The sequence below is a fragment of the Fukomys damarensis genome, unplaced genomic scaffold (assembly GCF_012274545.1).
Source record: "Fukomys damarensis isolate Sample0158 unplaced genomic scaffold, DMR_v1.0_HiC HiC_scaffold_1, whole genome shotgun sequence".
Taxonomy (NCBI): Eukaryota; Metazoa; Chordata; class Mammalia; order Rodentia; family Bathyergidae; genus Fukomys; species Fukomys damarensis.
In genome coordinates, this window is record NW_022900913.1 from 49,008,365 (window position 1) to 49,033,708 (window position 25,344).

Consider the following 25,344-nt stretch of genomic DNA (forward strand, 5'->3'; position numbering starts at 1 on the left):
GTCATGTACATGACCAGATGTGGAGTTTGTGAACAGAAGCAAAATTTTGCTGAATGCTTCTGCTTGTCAATCAAATTATTCACAAACAGAAGCATTCATGAATCAAGGTATTACTGTACTTGGCTTTTTAATGCTAATCTTTTCAGCAACCAGTTCTCTTCTGCTCCGTCTTTGTAAGCTGTAACTTTACTGGAGCTTCTTTTTTGGCCAAACACAAAACTGTTTAAATCATTCTATTTGCTAATGATTCTCAATCTGAAGCTGACTAAAAGCCATGCCACTGCCTCAACATTACAATCCCTTGAAATTTGTTTTTCCAGTTAAATTAGTCTGCTGTCCTCAATCTTAGTCTCCCATAATGTCTTCAGACATGTACAAAATGCAGACAAATTTTCATCCAGAGCATTTCTCACATAATCTGGAGTCCAACTACTAATGCAGTCCTTGTTCCCAATATCTTGACCCTGGTCTTTTCTGGATGCATTTTAGTAGGGATGCTTTTCTAACAGACAATTCCAAATCTTTCCAAACTCCTGCAAGCCAGTTCCAAAGGCTTCTGAACCACATGGTCAGGTAGCACCACAGCAATGGCCCCACTCCTGGTACCAAAATCTGTCTTAGTTACTTTCTTATTGTTGGGTCAAAATACCCAACACTCAAAAATTAAGGGAGAATGATTTATTTTAGCTCAGGAGACAGTCCACAGTCAGCAGGCTCCAAAGCATGGTTGCATGGCAGAGGGGCACAGCAGAGGGAAACAGTTCATAGCAAGGGCAAGCAAGAAGCAAAGCAGCCTCAAGGGAGAAGGCAGGATGCATATACACACCGTTCCAGGCCACACACACAGTGACTCCTGCTTCTCACTAGGCAATTTTTCTCATGGCTGTTAATATTGAGCATCTTTTCATATGTTTATTGTCTATTTGTATATCTCCTTTTAAGAAACACCTCTTTTTCCTTTTAAAAAAGTGAGGCTTTTTATTATTGAGTTATAATGGAGTGCAATCTCCTATCATATTTGCAAACATTTTTTCCCATTTTTAGGGTCTGTCATTGTTTTAGGGTCTGTCAGTGTTTGAAGCACAAAAGCTTTTTGTTTTGTTTTGTTTTGGTGATAGGGATCAAACCCAGAAACTTGTGCTTGTGAGGCAGGTGGTGGAACCACTGAGCTAAATCCCCAGTCCCCACAAAAGTTTTTAATTTCTGAGAAATAGTTTATTTTTTCATTTTTTGCTTTTGTTGTCATTTTATTATATTTGTACTTTATTGCCATTTTGAGAAACTGATGGCTATTAGAAGATAACAGAGATTTAAATGTGGTTTTTCCAAGAGTGTAATTTTAGCTTCATCTTTTGGCCTTTGATCTATTTTGAGTTAGTTTTTTTGTATGGTATATAATGATGGTCTAACATCTTTCATATGTGAGTATCTAGTTGTTGAAGACTATTTTTCCTGGTTTTAGAGGGAAAGCTTTTAGAGATTTCCATATTTATTATAGGACAATTTTCTTGGTAAGAGGCAGTGACTGAAAAGGGCCATGAGAGTGGTTTCTAAAAGGGCTTCATATTTCTTACCTTTAATTTCATTAAAGATCTTGAGAAATATGTGTGATAGATATTCCCTGAAGTTCATGTAGAATTCAGCAGTGAATCCACATGGACCTTGGCTTTCCTTAGTTGGTAGGTTTTTATTACTGCTTCAATTTCATTGCCTGCTACTAGATTATTCAGAGATTTTTTTTTCTATCTCCCTGGTTCAGTAATTCATATGAATTTATCTATTTTCTGGATTTTCTAATTACTTGGTATACAGGTTTTGAAGTACTTGCTAACAATTTTATGAATTTTTGTGGTATCCAGTGTAATTTCACCTTTGTCATTTCTAACTGCATTGATTGAGATTTTTTATTTCCTTATTTTGGTAACATTGGTTAAAGTTTTGTCTATTTTGTTTATTCTTTTTAAGAACCAGCTCTTTAATTCACTGATACTGTGAATTATTTTTTAGTGCCAATTTTATTGATTTCTGTTCTGATTTTTAATTTTCTCACACTAGCTTTAGATTTGGATTATTCTTGTTTATCTAGGACTTTGAGGTGCATCTACATAGTTTATTTCTTTGAGCTTGGTCTCTGTCTCTTTTTTTGTTTTTTTGTTTTTTTGTTTTTTTTGATGTGGACATTCACAGTTATGAATATCCCTCTTAGGACTGCTTTCATTGTGCCCTAGAAGTTCTATTATGTTGTACTGGCATTACAGTTTAATTCTAGGAACTGTCTTATTTCTTCAGTAACCACTGATTGTTCAATAGGATGTCATTTAATTTTGATTTGTCGGTAAAATTTCACGGTTTCTTTTACCACTGATTTCTAGTTTTATTGAGCTATGACCTAATGATATTCTTGGTATTATTGAATCTTTTGCATTTAATTAAGCATGGTTTATTAGCTAGTACGTGATCTATTTAGGAGAAAGTTTCATGTGCTGCTGAGAAGAATGTGTATTTTATTGTTGTTTGATGGACCACTCTGTATATAGCTACTATGCCCATTTGTTTTGGGCTGGGGATTTAGCTCAGTGGTTTGGTGGCCTGCCTTGCAAGTGCAAGGACCCCAGTTCAATCTCCAGTACCAAAACAAACAAACAAAAAAACAAAGTCCATTTGTTTGAAGGTTTTGTTCAACTAGACACTTCTTTGTTGATCCATCCTGCCAGTCTGTGCATTTTGATTGGAGAATTGAGACCATTCACATTGAGAGTTATTACTGACTGGTATTAACTTATTCCTGTCATTTTATTATTTTCCTTTGCTGATTGTTCTATTTAAATCCTCACTGTACTTGGTGTATCCATTCCATTAGCCCTTTTGTCATTGTTAGCTTCATCATCTCTTTAAAGGATGTCCTTGTAAAATTTATACAGTACTAGTTTGTTGGTCTTATATGTTTAATGTGTTCTTTATCATGGAAATATCTTGTTTCTTCATCAATTTTGAAAGACAGTTTTGCAAAATATATTAGTCTGGGTTGGAAGTTGTTTTCTTTCTTTCTTTTTTTTTTTTTTTAAACAAGGTCTCACTGTGTAGTTCAAACTATCCTTGGGCTCATTATATAGCCCAGGCGGGCCTGAAATTTGCAGCAATCTTCCTGCCTCAGCCTCCCAAGTGCTTGGGTTACAGGCATGCACAACCACACTCAGCAGAAGTTGTTTTCTTTCAAAGCATGAAATATTTCACTCCATGCTCTACTCGCCTTTAAAGTTTGAGAAGTCTGTGGTAATTCTGATGTAAAATAGTACAGCCACTTTGAAAAATTCTGTCAGTTTCTCAAAGAAGTTAAGAATTACCATAAGACCCGACAATTCTAAATATATATCCAAGAATCCAAACTCTTGTACATGAATTTTCACAACAGCATTATTCATAATGCTCAAAAAATGTAGAACCAGTGAAATGGTCATAATTTGACAAAAGGATAAATATGTATAATCCATGCAATGGGATATTACTTAGCAATGATTAGAAACTACTGACACATTCTATAACACTGATGAACCTTGAAAATATTCCAAGTGAAAGAAGCTCATAAAAGGGCCATGTGTTATTTGATTCCATTTATATGAAATGTACAGAACAGATAAGCCTATAGAAATGAATTATTTTAGTGTCTGCCTAGAAGATAGAGTCTGGAAGAAGTAATAAGAGTCTGCTAATAGAGAAGTGCTTCTTTTAAGAGTGATGGATATGTTCTAAAATTGATTATGACAATAATTGCACAATCTGTGAACACAATAAAAACACCCAATTGTATACTTTAAATGGATAAATTAAATGGCACATGAGTAATATCTCAATTAAGCTTTTTAAATAAAATTTGATATGACATTTTGTAAAAACACAAGATTGTGCAAAGTCTTTGTAGATAGGGAGGGATGGAGGGGTTATTCACAATATTCATAATATTCCGCTCTTGGCTTGTTATATATTTAAGGATTAGAAGAAAGAAAAAAGAATCATAAACCAATAAATATACTAGTTTATTCTTATTTATTTCAGAGTTCTATATTGAGGTTTGGGTTTTTAAAAAAACAGCCAACAAAGTCATAACATATTTCTTGAATAAGAAAAGGAAGTTGAAAAAAATAACTTTAGGTGCTGAAATACTGAAAGTCAAGACCCAAACCAATACACCAACGTATAACTAAAATAACCCTAATTTTTAATAGCAAGTATAATTTTATATACCAATACTTGGCAATTTTCAGACTTTATAAAAAATGAGAATTTGAGAATTTAAAATCACCCTGCCATGTTAACATTTTAAAGCTTTATAAATTTAAATTTTAAAATGTTAAATCATATTTAAATTTATTTTTCAGTCCATTATACAAAAAAAAAACTTGAAGGGGCTGGGGATTTAGCTCAGTGGTTCCACTGCCCGCCTTGGGAGCAAAAGCACCCAGGTTCAAATCTTGGTACCAAAAAAATAAATAAATAAAATAAATTGATGACCATACCAGTTAGTATAACTGTACATACCTACCATCTAGAGCTGGGTACTGTAAACTCCATTTTCAAGGGCTTCAAGGAGCTGTGCACCTGTTATTCTGACATCAAAAACTGGATCCACTATGGGTAGAATAGCCAAAGGATCTGCAATGTGAAATTCCCCGCTGGATGTATTCGATCAGGTCTAAGAGTGCCTATGGTAATTTAATACAAGAAAACAATTTTTTGGGTGAAGGGAGGGCAGAGGTAAGGGGAAAAAATGAGAATCAAGACTTGTCATGTAGAGGTACAAGATCCCAACAATGAATGTAACTGTACTGTATCCCTAAAATGTAACAATAAACTCAATTAAAGCTGAAAAAAAAAAGCAATTTTTGTTTTGGTTTGATGTTTCTACAAAATGCCACCTTTATGATTCAATCTTATGTTCAAAATCTTAGAATTATACATTTCATTGTGCTTGCTTCAGCAGCACATTGACAAACATTCCTAATCACTTTTCTAATCCTTTCCCCATGTTTACTTCAATTTCAATCATATAGTTAAATCTAGCATATTAATTTTTAGAATATTTAATATCACATTAGCTATCATTTTTCCTGAATTACAGAATATTACAATTGAAAATCCATTACTGTCTCTGTTCCTGCTTTCAGACAGGATCACACCTAAGACATCTCAAAGCAAAGATCCTCTGTTTTTAAAGATCTTCATAGGTATCAACTCAAAAGACTTAAGTAAATAATTTTAAAATTTAACAAATTTTACTCTTAGGAAATGCTTTCTCAAATTATCCTATACTATTCATGTGCAAGATTAATATCATTTGTAATTTCAGTGAAAACTGCATTAAAAGAACTTTGTGATTAAGATGTTGAATATTGTTACATTCTAAACTTTTGAAATGATAAGGCACCTAGTCACTGTGACAATACAGTGTTTAAAACTCTGTATTATGGCACATGGGTCAAGGTGGTTTCAAAGGCTGGTCAGTTTAGTTTTGAGTAAACATTCTTGCAGGGTGTGAGAGTACATGCCTGTACTCCCAGCACTTGGGTGGCTGAGGCAGGAGGATCACTGTGAGTTTGAGACCAGCTTGGGCTACACAGTGAGTTCCAGGTCAGTCTCAACTACATAGTGAGACCCTGTCTCAAAAAACAAAAACAAACAAACAAAAAAATTATTAATATCTTATAATCCTGAGCTAAGCGAACTTCAGAGTATTAGGACACAAAAATAGGTTAGGAACAAATTTTCCATTCTACCCCAAGTTTTTTCCTATCATTTCCTCTTATTGAACTGCTAAAGGATATTTTGTAAAAGAGCAAGAACTTAAGTGAAAGATTTCAGATCATTGCTTCTCATATGTCGAGGCCTGACAGGACATCAAGTTTAAAACATGAAAGACAAGGCCACATTTTCATTCAAAATCAAATTGGAAAAAAAAGTAAAATTGTATAAACCTAATACTTTAATTTTCAAATACTATAAACTGAACTACAGTACATAATTCAAAAAACTATAGCTGAGCATAAGAGAAAATGAACATAAGAGAAAGGATTAAATTTCAAAATAGATTTCACATACACTAAAAAGTTTACAGTAATAAATTTTGAAACACAAATTTGTCATTTGTTTACTTTTAATGAATTAAATAATGAAAGCACCTGAATTAAGTAGTGCTACATTAGCACGAGTACCCTCCAACATTATATTAGTTACCAAATTTCCATGGTTGCTCCCAGATCTTCTCACAGTAATTTCACAACCATGTAATTCCATATCAATTGGGCAAAGAACTTCTTCTAACATATACTAAAAGAAGAAGAAAAAATAAGTTATCTAAAAATCAGCACTTCTCAGTTTTCTATTAATTTTTCTCCTCTTGATCACTTATTCTTAATCTCCAACTCAAAATGAGATAATTTACTGAAACTCTTTCTCTCCAAATATCACACCAGTCAGGGGATATCAAAATAGCTGTAGTACAGCATCATTTTTTGCAGAGCCATTTAAAGAACCAGGTTATCATAAATTTTAGGAGCTCTCATTCATACCTTTAAGAGTCAGAAGAAATCTGCTACAAAAATATTCCTGACTTCAAGATGATCCAAACATAAAGCCATCTATTAATATGTACTTCATCTAAAATCAGCACCGAACCAATTCAGGTACCAAAGTTATACAAAACAATGCATGCATTAATAGAAATAGTACCTGGTTTACCTTTCGCAGCAACTCCTTCAAATTAAAATGCATATACACCACTAAGGAACTACAGTTGGTTCAATGTACATGAGGCCCTGGAAAAAAAAGACAAACCTTAAGGCTTCAAATACATACATGAGTTTAAGTAGCCTGATTACAAACTACAAAAAGTCTAAGATATTTAAGCAGGAGAAAATGAAATAAAGAGAGTTTTTTCATTATAAGCTGCTATAAAATTCACTTGTTCTTTTATTAACTCAGTTCTTAAATTTGAGTGTATTGTTCTCCATCATTTGTTTGTAGAAAAATATTTTCATAATATTAAAATAAGGTCTAAATTTCTGTTACTTATACAGCCAAAAATAATACAAATGAATATCAAAATCAAAATCAAGCAAATAAAAAACTCTAATGTATTATAACTGAAAATGTGATTTGTTCAGTGTTAGTTGCTCATTAAATACATGTTATTATGTGGCAGTACTGTTTAACCAACATTCAATTTCTACTTTGCTGAATAATATGTGCAACATTTACGTGTCTGTATGCTTTGAGTAAAATCTTTCACTATTGCTTTGATATGCAAATATTTGAAATAACTCAAAATGTCCACTTTTTCAAATACATATTGGAAAGATCCATAAGAGTCTTATGTTTATTTTTGTCAAGGTTTAAAATCAGATCCACTTTTGACAAACTAAGTTTCATTCACCTTCTTGATACCATAACCATGGTCATGACCTCCTAGAATCAAATTGATCCCTTCTGCTAGTTGGGCAAGCGTTGTATAATTTTCCCACTTCATATGAGTCATTGCAATAGCAAGATCTGTTCCTTTGTTTTTAAGTTCCATTACTATTTAATTAGCAATTTCAGCATAATCTTTATAGTTTACATTAGATTTCTTGTCTGTAGCAAGGGTATCTAACCAATCTTCAACTAGTCCCATTAAACCAATTTTTATATTGCTTGAATTAACTATTTTTTTACCACACCATGTACAAGAGGTTCAGAAGTAAATCTGTCATACGTGTTACTGAGAAACCACATAAAGTGCATTTGTTTCACATATTCTTCCAAAATATCTATACCAAAATCAAACACGTTTTCCTAAAAAAGAAAAAATGTGTTTTAAATTTAACTCATGAGAATGTTATTCTAAATCCCTTTATAACTACTGTATTTCTCCAAATGATAGTTTCCAATACTTGTGAGATTATATATTAAACCATGCATTTTAGTACACACTACATTTAATTATCCTAACTTACACTTACAAATTGAATGTTTAGAAATATTTGACAGATTTCTTTTCATATTCCAGATAGTATATTCACACAGAAATTCTTTTTTTTTTATTGAGTTTATTGGTACATTTAGGGATACAGTACAGTTACATTCATTGTTGGGATCATGTACCTTTACATGGCAAGTCTTGATTCTCATTTTTTTCCCCTTACCTCTGCCCTCCCTTCACCCCCTCCTCCCCTCCCCATCTACAAACACTTTCTTTTCATCTTTTCATTCTCTCACATTTTTTTCTTTTCCCTTTTTGTTCTTCCCCTACGTATCACACCTTCCCTACACCTTTAGCTCCTTTCCTCCCATTTCTAAATGTCAGTAATCTTATTAGAATCTTATGCATTGTTGCAGAATATTCACACCAGGGAAACTATTTGGTATTTACACATGTGGGACTTATTTATTTCACTTAGGAGTATATCTTCCATATGTATCCATTTTCCTATGAATGAATCTATTCTCTCGCTCTTTATGGCTGAGTAATATTCCATTTTATAGAAAAACCACAACTTCTTTATCCAGTTTCCAACGGATGGGCAAATAGGTTGTTTCCAAGATTTAGCTATTACAAACTGTGCCGCTATAAACATGGGTGCACATACTTCTCTGTGATCACACAGAAATTCTTAAGAAACTGTAGATGGGAAGCCACACAATATTGGGAAAATGCAGTGATAAAACTGGTTAATAACATGATAATTTAAAGATTACTTTTAGTGAGTGTAGGACACCAAACTACTTCATTAAAAACAAACAAACAAAAAAAAACCCTATCTTTGGCAAAGCAGACCAGTGAGGACTGCGAGCTGCCATGAGGAGCTGGGCAGTTACCCCACCATCAGTACCCCAGGCCTCCAAATGGAGCAGAATGGTGAGGACCATAAGTTACACGGGCACTCCAGCAGCCCAATCCAACACCCCCTCAGGCCTCCTGGCTGTGCTGGTACCTGGATCCACACTGCAGAGGCACAGGAGGTCATAGAGGCCATTTCAATGAGCTCCAGAAGATAGAGCACAAGTGAACAACAGAAACAGGTCCTCCCAGCCTCCTTGATGAAAACTGAAGTCCACTGGAAAACTGAAGAGAATCTCTGCAATAAAGGCACACTAGACCACCATAGTTGGTAATTTGAAGGGATCACCTTCTCCCATCAGAACCTGGATTATCTTCAAGGAAGGGCAGTTGGAACCTGCAGCAGAACTTTACAGAATTTAACCCTGCAGGTGGTCAGGGAGCTCAGCTTGGGCCTTGCAGCCAGAAATCAGCCTGAATCTCAGAGGTCTGCTGCTGGTTTTCTGAGACTAATTTACATAGATCTTCACATTACTGCCCACATTGTCTATTGTGACAGCAGAGACATAACCTGAAGCAAACCCTTCTTTTCTTTTCTTTTTTTTATTTCTTAAATTATTTTTTCTTTTTCTTTTCCTATTTAATTTTTATTTTTTAAATTTTATTTCTCCCACTCTTCAAATTCTTCCTTTTTTCTTTCTTCTTTTTCCCACTCAATCTCTCACTCTCCCACATTGTTCTTTATCTCCCTTATGTTCCAGTGCTTGCCCTAATTTGAATTTTTTCTTTATTTTTCTTTTTTCTCTTTTTTACTTCTCTCAATGGTCATTAGTTTCAAAGGAAAGTGAGTACAATATATAGCTTCCCTATTGCTGTTAAGTTGTCCTGTTCTTGGCTTCGTTCCTTCACTTTGTATGTCCCTCTTGTCTTCAACAGTTTCCTAGAGTTTGTGCAATATTCCTGTGTCCTCTAGCTTCACTTATAACCTTCTCCTATCCTCCTACATATCAGTCTCTTCCCCGCTCCTTCTAAATCCCCATCCTGAAGGGTCAAGTTGTTATATTACAGAGTTTATCCACTATAAACATATTTTTGGCTGATCCCTGATTTTGATTTAATTCACACAATTAAAGGTGATAGCTTAATAATGACTGCAAATTGTCAGTATCTAAACTGTGCTTGATGCTACTGTGTTGCTGATTGTATCAGTTGGACTAAGGTGTTGTGATTGATATAATCAGCTGTCCTTTCTGGTGTTATGAAAATGAGAGTGTCTCTAAGTCATTAAAGATTCAAAACCTAAAGAACAGCTATACCTGGAAGATCAAAGTATTAACCCGGGAATTAAACCAAGAACAAACAAAAAATAAATAAAAATGAGAAAACATTTCTGCAAGGCACAAATATAGACTATCAGCTCACCAAAGGCAAATTTGGGAAAAATGAGGTGTAAAAGTCTGACAATCAACCACCAGGACACCCTGAACTCATAGCATAGGAAGGAACAAAAGAGATGAATGTGGCTCTAGAAAAATTAAAAATAGAAATAATTTCCCAGCTAACTAGAGAGATGGTGAGGAGAATGAAAGACATGATTACAGACTCTAGATCAGAAATAGATTTTTAAAAATACCTGAGTTGAGGATCATGATAGAAGACACAAATGCCCAGCATAAGAATGAAATGGAAACCATGAACAGGTTTGTATAGATATCCAAGAAATTAAAAACTGTATTGAAAGTATACACAACAAATTGAGGTGCTCTGAAGACAGAATATCAGATATAAATATAGATAAGATATTGATAGATATAGATACAGACATGATGGTCAGTGACCATGAATAGAGAGATCCCATAAAAATAGGAAGGAAAGATGATACAGTAATTCAACAGCTCCTAGATGACTCAAAGAAGAATAACATTGACAGGAGTCCATGAAACAGCAGGAGAAAGTACAAATGACACAAAAAATTTGTTCACAAAATTAGTGAGAAAAAGCTTCCCAAACAAAGCAAAAGAATTAGACATACAGATAAGTGAGGGATATAGGACTGCAACTAGCTGTGATCAAAAAAATATACAGCTAGACATATAATAAAGGTATAGGAAAAGTGGGAAGGATAGGGAAAGGTAGTAAGGGAAAAGAAAAAAAATGAGAAAACGAAAAAATGGAAATAAAGTATTTGTAAATGGGAGGGGAGGAGGGGATAAAGGGAGGGCATGGACTAGGGGAAAAAATGAGAACCAAGACCTGTCATGTAATGGTACAAGATCCCCATAATGAATGTAAATGTACTGTACACCTAAAATGTACTGATAAACTAAAAAAAAAAAAAAAAAAAAAAAAAACAAAAAACAAAAAAAAAAAAAAAAAAAAAAAAAAAAGATACCAGAAACCAAACAGAATAACAAAAAAATAAAAGCAGTTAGACAAAAGAAATGGATCAGACGCAAAGAAAAGTCCATTAGCTTCACAGCAGATTTTTCAGCACAAGTCAAGTCAAGGAAAACCTGGAGTGAGGTATTTCAAGTTGTATTCTGCAAAACTATCTTTCAAAATTGACAGGGAAATAAGATACTTCCATGACAAAGAACACCTGAGAAAATTCATGAATAGCAAACCAGCAATTCAAACAATTCTAAATGATATACTAGAAAAAGACAATGAAGATCACAACTCCATGAAGCCCAACAAAGCAAATCCAGCACACAGGGCAAGAAATTAAAGGGAGAGGGGGAAAAATAAAAAAGAGCAAACTATAGGTGAATAACATGATGATAAGTCAATACATATTAGTTCTAACCATCAATGTTAATGGCCTCAATTCACCAATAAAAAGAAACAGACTAATAGAATGGATTAAGAAGCAATATCCAGCAATATGCTATATATAAGAAACCACCTAATCCAAAAAGAGACTCATAGACTGAAAGTACAAGGATGGAAAAACAGTTCCGCATGCAACAGGAACTCAGAAAAAGCAGGAGTAGCTATCTTATTTGCAGACAAAGCAAAGTTCAAACCAAAACTAATCAAGAGACAAAGAAGGCCACTATATTCTTGTAAAAGGAACAATCCAAGAGGAAGAGATGAAAATCATAAATATATATGCACAAAATACTAATGCTCTAACCATACAAAACAAATAGTAAGGAACAAGAAAAACCACATAAGCACTAACACAATTGTAGTGGAGGACCTAAATGTCCCACTGTCACAAATAGACAGATCATCTAGACAAAAAATCAACAACGAAATACTACAACTGAACCAAGCTTTGGAATAAATGGACTTAATAGAGTCTACAGAGCGTTTCACCCACAAAAATCAGAATACAATTAAAAACAGTAAGGGATCATGAGAAATCAATCCAACAACTCCTAGACGATACAAAGAAAAATAACATAAGACTGATAGGAATTCATGAAAAAACAGGAGAAAACACAAATGATATAAAAAAGCTCTTCACAGAATTAATGACAGAAAACTTCCCAAACAGAAGGGAAGAATTAGACATACAGATAAGTGAGGCATATAGAACCCCAACTAGCCACGATCAAAAAAAATCTACACCTAGACATATAATAATCAAGATTCCAGAAATCCAACAGAAAAACAAAATACTACAAGCAGTAAGAGAAAAGAAACAAATCACATGCAAAGGGAAGCCCATTAGAATCACAGCAGACTTTTCAACACAAACCCTTAGGTCAAGGAGAGCCTGGAGTGAGGTATTCCAAGTCCTAAAAGAAAAGAATCTCCAACCTAGACTTTTGTATCCTGCAAAACTCTCTTTCAAAATAGATGGGGAAATAAAATACTTCCACGACAAAGAGCACCTGAGAAATTTCATGAACACCAAACCAGCACTGCAAGGAATTCTAAACAATATCCTAGAAAAGGACAACGAAATTCACAATAACATGAGGCCCAACAGACCAAATCAAATAGGCAAGGCAAGAAACTAAAAGGAGATGGGAGAAAAAGTAAAAAGAGTCAACAAATGGACAAAAACATGACAAGAATAAGTCAAAATATATCAGTTGTAACCATCAATGTTAATGGCCTCAATTCACCAATCAAGAGAAACAGATTGGCAGAATGGATTAAGAAGCAAAATCCAACAATATGTTGTATACAAGAAACACACCTAGTGCAAAAGGAAGTCCATAGACTGAAAGTGAAAGGATGGAAAACAATTCTCCATGCGTCAGGAGTCCAGAAAAAAGCAGGGGTAGCAATCTTATTCTCAGATAAAGTAAATTTCAAACCAAAACTCATTAAGAGAGACAAAGAAGGACACTACATCCTTGTAAAGGGAACAATTCAAGAGGAAGAGCTGACAATCATAAACATATATGCACCAAATATAAATGCCCCCAACTATATAAAACAAATATTAAGTAACATGAAAAACCAAATAAGCACTAATACAATTGTAGTGGGGGATTTAAATACCCCACTATCACAAATTGACAGATCTACTAGGCAGAAAATCAACAATGAAATAATAGAACTGAACCAAGCTTTGGAACACATGGACTTAATAGATGTTTATAGAGTATTCCACCCCCAAAAACCAGAATATACATTCTTTTCGGCTGCACATGGATCATTCTCCAAAATAGACCACATACTGGCTCACAAAACAGGTCTAAATAAATGCAAAAAAATTGAAGTCATCCCCTGTTTATTATCAGATCATAGTGCAATCAAACTAGACATCAATAGCACAAGAAACTATAGAAACTTCACAAGCACATGGAAACTGAACAACACTCTCCTAAACAATCAATGGATTACAGAGGAAATTAAAGAAGAAATTAGACAGTTTTTACAAATAAATGAGAATGCCAATACAACATACAGGAATCTTTGGGACACAATGAAAGCAGTTCTACGTGGAAAATTCATAACATTGAATGCCCACACTAGGAAAACAGAGCGGGCTCAAATAAACAACTTAACGATGAAACTTAGACTCCTAGAAAAACAAGAGCAAGAAAAACCCAAAGCTCGAACAAGAGAGGAAATTATAAAGATCCGAGCAGAAATCAATGCAATTGAAATTAAGAAAACGATACAAAAAATAAATGAAACAAAGAGCTGGTTTTTTGAAAGAATAAATAAAATTGACAAACCCTTAGCTAATCTTATCAAAAAAAGGAAAGAAAAGGCTCAGATCCATGCAATTAGGAATGAAAAAGGCGAAGTCACAACAGATCCGAAAGAAATCCAGAGGATCATGAACACCTACTTTGAGAACCTGTACTCTAATAAAATGGAAAACACAGAAGAAATGGACAGATTTCTAGATACTTATGAATTACCAAAGTTGAACGAAGAAGATAAAAACATTTTAAACACCCCAATCACAATCAGTGAAATTGAAAATGTAATTAAAAACTTACCAACAAAGAAAAGCCCAGGCCCTGATGGATTCACTGCTGAATTTTACAAGACATTTAGAGAAGAACTACTACCATTACTCTTCAAACTTTTCAATGAAATTGAAAGAGAAGCTATACTTCCAAATTCATTCCTGGAAGCAAGTATCACTCTGATTCCCAAACCAGAGAAAGATACAACCAAAAAGGAGAACTACAGACCAATCTCCTTAATGAATATAGATGCAAAAATCCTTAATAAGATACTAGCAAACAGAATACAGAGGATTATTAAGAAGATCATCCATCATGACCAAGTCGGATTTATTCCAGAGATGCAAGGGTGGTTCAACATACGAAAGTCAGTGAATGTAATACATTATATTAACAAAGTCAAGGACAAAAACCATATGATCCTCTCAATAGATGCAGAAAAAGCATTTGATAAAATTCAACACCCATTCATGATAAAAACCCTGCAAAAAATTGGAATAGATGGTCTATACCTCAATTTAATAAAGGCTATTTATGAAAAACCATCAGCCAACATCATATTGAATGGCCAAAAACTGAAAACCTTCATGTTAAAATCAGGAACAAGACAAGGATGCCCACTATCGCCACTTCTCTTCAATATAGTTCTGGAAACATTAGCCACAGCAATTAGACAAGAGAAAGAAATTAAAGCAATAAAGATAGGAAAGGAAGAAGTTAAACTATCATTATTTGCTGATGATATGATACTCTACATTGAAGATCCAAAAAACTCCACCAAAAAACTTCTAGACTTAATTGACAGATTCAGTAAAGTATCTGGATACAAGGTGAATACCCAAAAATCAATAGCCTTTCTATACACAAATAACAGACAGACAGAAAGAGAAATAAGGGAAAAAATTCCTTTTACAATAGCATCCAAAAAAATGAAGTATCTAGGAATCAATCTAACAAAAGAAACAAAAGATCTCTACACTGAAAACTACAGCACTCTGAAAAAAGAAATCGAAGAGGATATAAAAAAATGGAAAGATATCCCCTGCTCCTGGGTAGGAAGAATCAACATAGTGAAAATGGCCATACTACCGAAACTGCTATATACATTCAATGCAATGCCAATTGAAATTCCAACACTATATTTCACAGAACTAGAAAAAAGAATCCAAAAATTCATTTGGAACCACAAGAGACCTAGAATAGCAAAAGCCATTATAGGCAACAGTCACATGGCACCAGGTGTAACAATTCCCAATTTGAAACTATACTACAAAGCCACTGTGATAAAATCAGCATGGTACTGGCAAAGAAATAGGCCTGAGGATCAATGGAACAGACTGGAAGACACAAAAACAAATGCAGATGTACTCAGCTACCTCATCTTCGACAAAGGAGCTCACCATCCTCAGTGGAGGAAAGATAGCCTCTTTAATAAATGGTGTTGGAAAAACTGGATATCAACCTGTCACAGATTAAAATTAGACCCTTATCTTTCGCCATGCACTAAATTAAAATCCAAATGGATTAAAGATCTAAATATTAAAACAGAAACATTAAACTTGCTGGAAAGTAAGTTAGGCAGAACTCTGGAAGACATTGGTATAGGAAAAGACTTTATGAACAAATCCTCAGTAGCACGGGAACTAGCAGAAAGAATCAACAACTGGGATCTCATCTTACTAAAAAGCTTCTGTACTTCAAAAGAAACCATTAGCAGAACTAAGAGACAATCTACAATGTGGGAAAAAATTTTTACCAGCTGTACCTCAGACAAAGGACTATTATCAAGGATATATAAAGAACTCAAAACAATCAGTCCCCCCAAATATAAAGACCCGATCCAAAAATGGGCATCCGAAATGAACAGACATTTCTCATACAAAGAAGTGAAAGCAGCAAGAAAATATATGAAAAAATGTTCCACATCACTGGTCATTCGAGAGATGCAGATGAAAACAACACTGAGATTCCACCTCACCCCACAAAGAATGGCTGCTATCAAGAAATCACACAATAACAAATGTTGGCGGGGTTGTGGGGAGAAAGGAACCCTCCTCCATTGTTGGTGGGAGTGCAGACTAGTGCAACCACTATGGAAATCAATATGGAGATACCTCAAAGAGCTTGGACTGGAGGTTCCATTTGACCCAGCCATCCCTCTGTTGGGTATCTTTCCAAGAGAACTAAAAGGATATCATATCACAGAGGTATGTGCACCCATGTTTATAGCGGCACAGTTTGTAATAGCTAAATCTTGGAAACAACCTATTTGCCCATCCGTTGGAAACTGGATAAAGAAGTTGTGGTTTTTCTATAAAATGGAATATTACTCAGCCGTAAAGAGCGAGAGAATAGATTCATTCATAGGAAAATGGATACATATTGAAGATATACTCCTAAGTGAAATAAATAAGTCCCACATGTGTAAATACCAAATAGTTTCCCTGGTGTGAATATTCTGCAACAATGCATAAGATTCTAATAAGATTACTGACATTTAGAAATGGGAGGAAAGGAGCTAAAGGTGTAGGGAAGGTGTGATACGTAGGGGAAGAACAAAAAGGGAAAAGAAAAAAATGTGAGAGAATGAAAAGATGAAAATAAAGTGTTTGTAGATGGGGAGGGGAGGAGGGGTGAAGGGAGGGCAGAGGTAAGGGGAAAAAAATGAGAATCAAGACTTGCCATGTAAAGGTACATGATCCCAACAATGAATGTAACTGTACTGTATCCCTAAATGTACCAATAAACTCAACAAAAAAAAAATCAGAATACACATTCTTGGCAGCTGCACACAGGCATTCTCCAAAACAGACACATACTACCTCATAGAACAAGTTTAAGGAAATGCAAAGTAATTGAAATTATCCCATGTATATTATCAGACCATAGTGCAATTAAATTGGAGATCAATAGCAAAAGAAATGCAAGAACTTCACAAACACATGGAATTGAACACTCTTCTGAACAATCAATGGGTCACAGAGGAAATCAAACAAGAAATTAGACAGTTTTTACAAATAAGTGATAATGTCAATACAACTTGCAGGAATCTATGGGACACAATGAAAGCAGTTCTACAAGGAAAACTCATACCAGTGAATGCCCAAACTAGGAAAACAGAGCAAGCTCAAATAAACAACCTAATGGTGAATCTTAAACTCCTAGAAAAAGAAGAGAAAGACAAACTCAAAGTTCCTACAAGGGAGTAAATTATAAAGATAGGAGCAGAAATCAATGCAATAGAGTCTAAGAGAATGATCAGTGAATCAAATAGTTGGTTTTGGAAAAAATAAATAAAATCTATAAACACTTAGCCAACCTTGTCCAAAAAAAAGGAAAGAAATGTCTCAAATCTATGCAATTAGGAACGAAAAATGTAACATCACAACAGATCCAGCAGAAATCCAGAGGATCATCAATACCTACTTTGAGAACCTGTTCTCTAATAAAATGGCAAGCACAGATGAAATGGACAGATTTCTAGATACATATGAATTACCAAAGTTGAACAAAAAAGATATAAAGATTCCAAATATCCCACTTACAAGCACTGAAATTGAAAATGTTATTAAAAATTTACCAACAAAGAAAATCCCAAGTCCTAATGGCTTCACTGATGAATTCTACAAAACATTTAGAGAACTACTGCCAGAATTCTTTAAAATTTTCAATGAAATTGAAAGGGAGGCAATATTTCCAAGTTCATTCCTGGAAACAAGTGTCACTTTAATTCCCAAACCACGGTAAGACCCAACCAGAAAAGAGAAACTACAGGCCAATCTCCTTAATGAATATAGATATAAAAGTCTTCAATGAGATAATGGCAAACAGAATACAAAGGACCATCAAGAATATCATCCACGCTGACCAAATCAGATTTTTTTCCCAGGGATGCAAGGATGGTTCAACATACATAAATCAATAAATGTAATACACTATATCAACAGAGTCAAGGACAAAAACCATATAATCATCTCATTAGATGCAGAAAAAGCACTTGACAAAATTCAACACCCATTCATGATAAAAACTCTGCAGAAAATTGGAAAGGATGGTCTTTATCTCAATTTGATAAAGGCTATCTATGAAAAACCAACAGCCAACATCATATTAAATGGCCAGAAACTGAAAACTTTCATGCTAAAGTCAGCAACAAGACCAGGAGGTCCACTATCATCACTCCTATTCAATATAGTTCTGGAAACACTAGACACAGCAATTACACAAGAGAAAAAATTAAAAGGAATAAAGATACAAAAGAAAGAAGTTAAACTGTCATTATTTGCTGATGATATGATACTCTACACAGAAGACCCAAAAAACTCTGCCAACAGATTTATAGACTTATTGACACTTTTAGTAGAGTAGTTGGATACAAGGTCAACACTCATCATTACCTTTCTTTTACACAAATGATGACTCACTGAGAGAAATTAGGGTAACAATTCCTTTCACAATAGCATCCAAGAAAATGAAATATCTAGGAATCACTCTAATGAAGAAAGCAAAAGATCTCTATGCTGAAAACTACAGGACTCTAAAAAATAGACACTGAAGAGGATATAAAAAAATTGAAAGACATCCCTTGTTCCTAGGTAGGAAAAAATCAACATAGTGGAAATGGCTATACTATCAAAACTGCTATACAGATACAATGCAATTCCGATTGAAATCCCAACAGTATATTTCTCTGAACCAGAGAAAACAATGCAGAAACAACTGCAGATGTACTCTGCCACCTCATCATCCACAGATAAACCAACAGCCTCACTGGAGGAAAGATAGCCTCTTCAATAAATGGTGTTGGAAAAACTGGATTTCAACCTGCCAAAAATTAAAACTAGGCCCTTAGCTTTCACTATGTACTAAATTAAAATCCAAGTGGATTAAAGATCTTAATATTAGAACAGAAACACAAAACTTACTGAAAGATAAGTTAGGTAGAACTCTCCAAGACATTGGCATAGGAAAAGAGAATATAAAAATCCTAGATAAATTAATAAGCAAAGATAATAAAAACTCCCAAAAAGAAAATAAAACTTCAGGACCAAATGGATTTATGGTTGAATTTTACCACTTTTGAAGAACTAACACTACTGCTTCTCAAACCATTCTATAAAACTAAAAGGGAAAGAACTCTCTCAAACTCATTCTTCAGAGCCAGAAATAACCTGTGTATAGTTCAAATATTAAATGCCCCAAAAGAGACATGTATTGAGAGCTTGATTCACAAGGCATCAATGTTCAGAAGTGTGGCCTAGAGGTTGCTGGATCATGAGGGCCCTAATCTCACTAATGAAATTCATCACGAGGACACTATTTATCAATGGAACTCAGTCTCATCCTCCAATGAGTTCATCTGAATAGGCTATTAAAATGTGGGGCTCTCCTGGGAAAAGTAGATCACTGGGACACACTTTGGAGGGTATATCTTGTCCTTGCTCCCTTCTCTTTCTCATTCTGTTTCACTGGCTCTGCTTCCTGGCTCCCAAGAGGTAAGCAAATTCCTCCACTAAGCCAATCACTCATGATGTTTCTGCTTTAGAGCCAGCCAACCTTGGAGTTAAACTTCTAAAACTAGAGCCAAAATAAACACTTCTTCCTTTAAGATGTTTTTCCCAAATATTTTTTCACAGTGCCAGAAGTCCGACCAACAAACCCTGTTACCACAAACTGACAAAGGCACAATAAAAAATAAAATAAAAACAAAGACTAATACCCTTAAAAATATATATGCAAAAATCCTCAATAGGGCCGGGGATGTAGCTTGGTGCGGCACAGCTCCTGCCTGGCAAGCACAAGGTCCTGAGTTTGATCCTGGAACCAACCAACAAACAAACAAACAAAGAAAAACAAGAAAAAATTCTCAGTAAAATATTTGAAAATCAAATTAAGCATCACATCTAAAAGATAATATGCAAAGTTGGTACAATATATGCAAATCAATAAATGCAATACGCCACATAGCTAAAAGATATAAATCGTATGATCACATTAACAAATGTAGTAAAAGCTTTCCATAAAATTCAAAATCCCTTTATGAGTAAAAACCTTGGACAAAAAACCAACAACAACAACAACAAAAAACCCTAGACAAACTAGGTATAGAGGAATCACACCTCAACATAATATTGACTATATTCAACAAACCTATAGAGGATATCATATTGAATGGAGGAAATGAAAGCTTTTCCTATAAAATGATGAATGAGAAAAGGCTCCCCTCTCTTAAAATCCTTATTTAATACAGTAATGGAAACTTTAACCAGAAAAATCAAGTGAGACAAAGAAATAAGAGGTACAAATAGAAAAGGAGGAAGTCAATTACCCCAATTAGATGATGTAAATTGATACCTAGAACACTCTTCAATGTACACCAAAGATCTCTTTTAAATAAATTCAGCAAAATTTCAGGGTATAACATCAACATAGAAAAACTGGTTATTTTCCTATATATCAATAATAAACTCACTGAGAAAATACTCAGAAAATCCCATTCATAACAGAATAGAAAGGGGAGGGAAGTGGAGGGAAGGAAAAGACCTTGAAACAAACCTATCCAAAGAGGTGAAAGACCACTAAAATTAAAATTGTAAAATGCCTAAGAAAGAAACCAAAGAAGACATTAGTAGATGGAAAGGCCTCCCATATTCATGGACTGAGAGAACTATTGTTAAAATGGCCATATTACCAAAATGACCTATAGATTTAATGCAATCCCTATTAAAATACCAATGATATTCTTCAAAGAATTAGAAAAACCAATCCTAAATTCATATGGAAGCACAAAAGACTATGAATAGCCTTAGGCAAATCTGAGCAAAAGAACAATGCCAGAAGAATCAAAATAAAATTTTAAAATATACTATAAAACAATGATAACAAAAAGAGAATAGCATTGGCATAAAAACAGACATGTAGATCAATGGCAAAAAGTATAGTGTATCCAGGAATATATACATCTAGAACTACCTGCTTTTCATCAAACCCAAAAACTTACACTGGAGAAATTTTGAATGTACAATATGTTAGGTTTTCAAACGGAACAGGTGTTTATATTTTAGTATCTATGATGAAAGTACAAAGCAAATATACTTCAGTGTAGCTCAAAGTACTTTTAAAAGCTTCAAGAATTTAGATGAACCTAGTGTATTCTCTTGAAATATGAAATCATAATATATTCATACTATATTTAACATGGAATTCTATAGGTAAGTAAAATAAAAGGACCTAGATAGCCTTTTAAGTCTCCTTGTCAGACCTTTATCAATAAATGGTTCAGATGTTGTGTGCTTTTTATTAAAAAAATTGCAAATACATTATCATTTAATAATGAAATATATTACTAAATTTTATCACCTTGAAAACATCAAATTCCATTTAAATGAATTAGGTTACCAATCAATCTTTCACAAGTGATAAATGAAAACAAATTAAAGAAATTCAACCCCATAAATCAAAGCTGTTTGTCTCACTTTCAGTATAGATAGAAAAAATCTAATCTTAAAAAAATCTTATCTTTAAGTGTAGGAATAAAATAGCTGTTGTTAAAATCAATGCACAATGAATTTCCTAATTATAGAATTCACTTTAAATATACTCTATCGGTGAACTACAATTATAGTTCCAACCAAAAAATCAATTTATTTTGTTTTTATATTAAATGCAACTGTATATCCTAAATAATTATCATAGTTACAGTACATTATAACTTCTCCAAATATATTCATAATATAAAAAATAAAAAATGGAATGTGTAGTCCTTTAATCATTTTAGTGAGCTTTTAATACTGATATCTTTAATAGGCTCCTCCGGATTTGTTATCTCTTTATACCCTGTGCTGGATTCAGTTACTCTCACTTTTTTTAGAAAGCCCATGGTTGTTCCTCTGGTAACACTTCTCACCAATCATACACACAAGCAAAATTCTAAGAGAAACTGGTCAGAAAGAGAACAAGGTCAAAGTATTTATTCCTCAGATTTCCTCTTTCCTTCTGGGTAAAGTAAATTAGCTGCAATGTCCTATAGCAGGTCATCCATCCTACCTGCTGATCTTTCCATAGACTCCCTTTCATTTACAGGCCTAGAAATGCCTCTCTCCACTATCATCATTTTTTTTTCTTTTAAATTGAATTTATTGGTACATTCTAGGTAGACAGTACAGTTACATTCATTACTGGGATCTTGTACCTTTATATGCCAGGTCTTGGTTCCCATTTTTCCCCCTTGTCTTATCCCTCCCTTCACCCCCTCCTCCTCTTCCCACCTTCAAACACTTTAATTCCATCTTTACATTTTTCTCATTTTTTTTCCTTTTCCCTTGTTCCCGTTTCCCTATCCTTCTTACTGTCCCTACACCTTTGGTCCTTTTCTTCCTACTTCACGTTGCTAATTGTCCCATTAGGATTTGAGTATTATTTTAGTTTTTCACACCAGAAAAACTATTCGGTATTTGCATATGTGTGACTTATGTATTTCACTTAGGAGTATATCCTCAAAATGTACCCATTTACTTATGAATTAATCTACTTTCTCATTCTTTATGGCTGAGTAATATTCCATTTTGTAGAAAAAAACACATCTTCTTTATCCATTTTCCAACTGATGGGCAAATGGGCTGTTTCCAAGTTTTAGCTATCACAAACTGTGCCGCTAACCTCTAATCAGTTCTCTGAGGTTTCTCCATATTGACTTCCATAGTGGTTGTACCAGTCTGCACTCCCACCAGCAATGGAGAAGGGTTTCTTTCTCCCCATACTATCGTCATATTAATGTTAATAGAAACAGAAGATAAACAATATGTAACTTTATTTTTCTAGTAGCCACATTTTAATTTTAATTTCAGGGGTTTTGTTTTGTTTTGTTTTGTTTTTTGGTACTGGTGATTGAACTCAGGACCTTAGCAATGGAGAAGGGTTTCTTTCTCCCCATACTATCGTCATATTAATGTTAATAGAAACAGAAGATAAACAATATGTAATTTTATTTTTCTAGTAGCCACATTTTAATTTCAATTTCAGGGGTTTTGTTTTGTTTTGTTTTGTTTTTTGGTACTGGTGATTGAACTCAGGACCTTGCACTTGTGAAGCACGTGCAGTGCCACTGAGCTAAATCCCCGGCCCTAGTAGCCACATTTTAAATAGGTAAAAATAATACATTTTACCTGACATGTCTAAAATATTATTCAACATATGCAGGTGACTGGACCAAAGGGGTAGGGATAATGGGGAGTTCCATTTCTGGCTGGCATCTGAATGGGCCTCCTCTCACCCACCTACCCAGTTTAATTGTGCTTAGAAGCCAAAAGACTGGGATCTAACACTAGGAATAAACCTTTTATAAAAGAAAAAAAAACTCTTGCAAATATACTAAAATTATAGCATACCATAATTTAAAATAACTTCATTTTAATTGCTCAATACTTTATCATCCTTCCTTTGTGATTTCCCTTCTCTTTGCTGTACCTTTCTAAACAGTCTTTTTATAAATATCCCTTAAATTTCTCACATGAGTATGTCATCTCTTCTTTGTAGATGAAAGTGACACACATGGCAAGATGATTGAAATATGCAAAACAAAAATCAGTATGCAAAAGAGTAAATTGAAAGTATTATCTCAACTTTATGAAAAATGTACATAGAAGAAACTAAAAGAAAATATTGTAAAATGTTAACCTAAAATGATCATATTTAAGTGGTTACTTTCTGCTTCCTGGAACTTTTTTGTACTCTCCAAACAGCACTAAATTTATTAAAAATAGTTTAAAATATCAAAGCAAAAAATAATGCTTAGCAAAACTGACAAGTTGAATATAATCAACAGGGTTTGATGATTTCTTCTCACCTTCTTAAAAATAGAACTTACTCACCCCCAAAAAAAGAGTTGATAAGAAAATTGAAATCAACAAAATATACATTACTACAAATAGAATATAAAATAAACTGAAAATACTATCACTTACTACAAAGATATCTCTCAAACAAGAGAGTCAAACACTACTGTGATCAGAATACACTACTAATACCATGGGTTTTCAAAATCACAGTTCCTTCCTTTCACAATACAGGAAATCAGAAAAAGTGAGGATTATGATCCAACTCAATGTAGTCACTAGACTCACATATACACATATACTGGACTTAAGTGTGGAACATTTCCAGATCCTATCTTCTAATATACATGTTAGAAAATTCCAGAAATATTTCTTAGTCAGTGGTTACAAAACAAAGAAAAAAACCAGTTAACTAAGGGCTGACCCTGCCTTTTTACTGTGATTCTTTATTTTGTCACCCAGAGTAACAAAGTTCCTTTAGAGTTCAGGAAGTGATGGCATGAATGACAAGATTCTATGTAATCGTGTTGTTCTTTACTTACTTTGCCTTCTATCTTACTTGCTCTTACAAAGAATATTGCCTAATAACTGTCTAAAATATTTTATATTGTTTTGTCCCCTAGATCAGCCTCTCCAAACTTCCAATAAAAATTTATTATAAAAATAAAAAGAAAACAATCTAAATAATAATAAATTCTTCAAATGATAAAACAACATCTATTGTATAGAATACTGTGCAACCATTTATGTTGTATAGAAGTATTTCATGCACAACAGTGTGAATGTGCTTAATGACACTGAATTGTACACTTGAAAGTGGTTAAAATGGTAAATTTTGTTATGTTTACCTTACTATAATAAAAAGAATTATTTCATAACATGCTCACAATGAATTAAGTTCTCTTTCTAAAGTAAAAATATTACAGAGTGACAAGCCAGTGCAAACAAATGTTTAAATTATTTATTAATCAATGATCCCACTGGTTCACTGTATAAAAATCTAGAAAAAAAATCTTAAAAATCTAGAAAAACTCTCAGAAAACAATAAAAATTCCTTATAAAATTCTAACATAAGAACTATAGAGCTCTCAAATGGGACAGTGGTTAGATAGACTCCTATAAATTTCACGCTTCTATCTAAATTCCCCAATTAACTCCTCTACAATAGTAAATAAAGTCCAAACCATTATATTCTCATCAAAATCCAACACTTTTCACCAATAGTTCAAATATCGTTTCATTTCCCTTACCTATTATGATTTATCTTAACAGGAATAATGTACTGGATGCTTACTATGTGCCCAGCATTTTATATATA

General features: G+C 33.8%; 1 pseudogene; it reads right to left on the reverse strand.

The window, feature by feature from the left end:
• Positions 1-25,344, reverse strand: part of LOC104871438 — a 45,214-nt pseudogene that overhangs the window by 8,046 nt on the left and 11,824 nt on the right.